The sequence below is a fragment of the Pongo abelii genome, chromosome 22 (assembly GCF_028885655.2).
Source record: "Pongo abelii isolate AG06213 chromosome 22, NHGRI_mPonAbe1-v2.0_pri, whole genome shotgun sequence".
Lineage (NCBI taxonomy): Eukaryota > Metazoa > Chordata > Mammalia > Primates > Hominidae > Pongo > Pongo abelii.
This window is the reverse complement of record NC_072007.2, coordinates 24505645-24509178: the sequence shown is the minus strand read 5'-3', so window position 1 is coordinate 24509178 and position 3534 is coordinate 24505645.

Here is a 3534-nt window from a genome sequence, read left to right as displayed (position 1 = left end):
GCCTAAGCCCAGACGCCTCGCTTCTTGACTCCCAGAAGTGAATCACAAGCAGCAACAGAATTATAAATTTACTTAACCTCTGTTTCTGTAATTCTTTTTCCTTTCTAATGATCTCGTGTTTTGTTTTTGTTTCTGGTTTGTGCATGGCCAATGAGTTATGCACTGGTGGTAGCAGTAATTGGGAATTCGTTTTTATGGTCTGATTATTTGTGGTCTCTGTAGATGGTAGATAGAGATATATTCTCTGTTGGGTAAGAGACAAGAGGTAAACTCGTTTACTAATGTTCTTGCTTGTTTGTTAATTTGTTTATTTTTGTGCTTAGAATACTTAAGAATTTTGTGCTCACTAGAAAGGAGTGCAACTATTTGATATCTGGACTGAGATTTTTGTGTTTCTCTGTTTACAGTTGACCTGTGGCTAAAGTTTTAAATCTGAAACTATACACTCTTGGTGACTCTGTATGTTTATATTTCTATAATTCAGAAAAAACTTTACCTCTTTGTGCTAATGTAAACTATCTTCTTGGCCGGGCGTGGTGGCTCACGCCTGTAATCCCAGCATTTTGGGAGGCCGAGGCGGGTGGATCACGAGGTCAGGAGATTGAGACCATCCTGGCTAACACGGTGAAATCCCGTCTCTACTAAAAATACAAAAAATTAGCCGGGTGCGGTGGTGGGTGCCTGTAGAGCCAGCTACTCGGGAGGCTGAGGCAGGAGAATGGCATGAACCAGGAGGCGGAGCTTGCAGTGAGCCTAGATCTTGCCACTGCATTCCAGCCTGGGTGACAGAGCAAGACTCCGTCTCATTAAAAAAAAAAAAAAAAAAAAAAAAATCTTCCTATCTTTAGATGGTACTTAATTAGACTGCAACGCCTCTAAAGTTACAGAAGCTGTATTCTGAGTAGATTAAAAATACATAAAATGAATATTACTAAAATGTCTAGAAAAATAATAAAAAATAAACTTCTAATACTTTAAATGTGCTTGAATTAAAACATTCTTACATGAGTTAACTTGGAAATGGTTTAAGAACTCCAATTTCTATAATAAAGGTAAATCTTTGGTAAATGAAACTAGATCTATAATTCTAGTTTACTAGCAACAGCTGTCTTCTCCTTTTTATCAATGCTAATATATAAGCATGCATTTTATTCTATTTAGGTTTGTTTTTCTTAAACTTACCCAAGTTTACTGATCAAATAAGCTAACGTTACTATTATATAATGTTTAATATTGTAAAAAGGACACATTTGTATATATTTAATTATTCTAACAAAGTTTTGTTTGAACAGTAATTGTGTTATAATGTGCCAGCTGGAAGACAATTTCCGAGCTCATGGACTGAGTGGATTGCGTTAAATTGATTAAATTGGATTGATTTGCATGGATAATCTTTAGATACCCAGAAATTTTGAGGTAATGTGGAATATTGAAATAATGGTTACCAAGCATGACTGTATGTGCATTCCTTTTTAATGCTACAGAAAGGCTATTATCTTTGTCCCTTTTAATAGACGTATTAATTTTTGCCTAATTAAGAAAGTATAAACTGGGTGAGGTGGCTCATGTCTATAATCCCAGCACTTTGGAGGTTAAGACAGGAGGATCATTTGAGTCCAGGAATTTGAGACTAGCCTGGGCAACATAGGTAGACCCCACCTCTACAAAAATTAAAAAATTAGTTGTGCTTGGTGGTGCATGCATGCGGTCCCAGCTACTTAGGAGGCTGAGATGGAAGGATTGCTTGAGCCCGGGAGGTCGAGGCTACCATGAGCCATGATTGAGCCACGTACCACTGCACTCCAGCTTGGGTGACAGAGCAAGACCTTGTCTCCAAAAAAAAAAAAAAGAAAAAAAAGTATAAAATGTATTTGTGTGGCTATTGAAAGACATATTCTGTGTGTCCATGAGCTTTGCTAATTGGCTAAAATACTTATGTATGACAGACACTTGGCTACCCTAATTTTCTCTGTGAGAGTTTATTAAAAGTTAAAATTAACACGAGTAACAGAAACTACCCTTGGAACAATGATGACCCAAAAATGAACTGTGTACGTATTTTGGAAGAAAAAAAGAGCACTTTTGTTTTAAGGTAACAATTCTCAGGCTTTTGGAACCTATTGAGGAACTCAGAGAGCTTTTGCTTCTGTGAGCTATACATATCAATATTTATCATATTCAAAATTTAAACAAGTTTTAAACATTTATGGATTTATTTAAATATAGCCATGATGAATACATTGCATGCTAACATAAATATCTTAGTATTATTGTGAAATAAGTTTTTACTCATGAGCCTCCTGAGATCTGTCCTAAAGTAAAATGCCAATTTATTCCAGAACGTGAAAGAATATAAATAATATTGAAATTTTAAAAGTGATTTTTTTAGGCCGAGCGCAGTGGCTCACGCCTGTAATCCCAGCACTTCTGGGAGGCCGAGGTGGACGGATCACAAGGTCAGGAGATTGAGACCATCCTGGCTAACACGGTGAAACCCTGTCTCTACTAAAAATCCAAAAAAATTAGCCGGGTGTGGTGCCAGGCGCCTGTAGTCCCAGCTACTAGGAGGCTAAGGCAGGAGAATGGCACGAACCTGGGAGGCGAAGCTTGCAGTGAGCCGAGATCTCGCCACTGCACTCCAGCCTGAGCGACAGAGCGAGACTCCGTCTCAAAAAAAAAAAAAAAGAAAAGTGATTTTTTTCCTTATAGTTCATAATACTTGAGTGTAAAACAAGCTATTACAAGTGCTGAAATTTTAACAAAATATACTAAATCTTGATGAGTTTCCCTTTTTAGGTTACTGATTATCTTTGCCAACGATTTGACAGGTTCTTTTTTACCTTCTATGTAATCCATGTGGATAGCAGCAGAGATTCTCTATTTTACCAGCATTATTTTAAGTGGTTTTTGTTGACTAAGTTTCTTAATTATGTAATATGAAAAAGAAGAGAAAGCTTCCTCACTTATAATAGAACTAAGGTTTTGTTGGTTTTTTTTGGTTTTTTTTTTTTTTTTTTTTGAGATGGAGTCTTACTCTGTCACCCAGGCTGGAGTGCAGTGGCATGATCTCAGCTCACTGCAACCTGTGCCTCCCAGGTTCAAGTGATTCTTTTGTCTCAGCTTCCCGAGTAGCTGGGACTGCAGGAGCACACCACCACGCTCAACTAATTCTTGTATTTTTAGTCGAGACAGGGTTTTACCACGTTGGTTAGGCTGGTCTCAAACTTCTGACCCAAGGTGATCCACCCGCCTCGACCTCCCAAAGTCCTGGCATTACAGGCATGAGCCACCGTGCCCAGCCTAGAACTAAGGTTTTCACCACCCTGCTAATTTCAATGTTTATTTTTGTTTTATTGTCATTTTACTTAAATAGGTAACTAATTATCATTTCTCAGGCACCCACCATCTTATCTCAATCTTGGTTCCAAATCTCTGAAGACATTGTGATTTTAGCCTCCTCAAATTCAGGTCGTAAGTAGAGAAAAAATAAAATAAAAATTCTGACTATCTTTTACATGTAAACTGTCTGTGAGG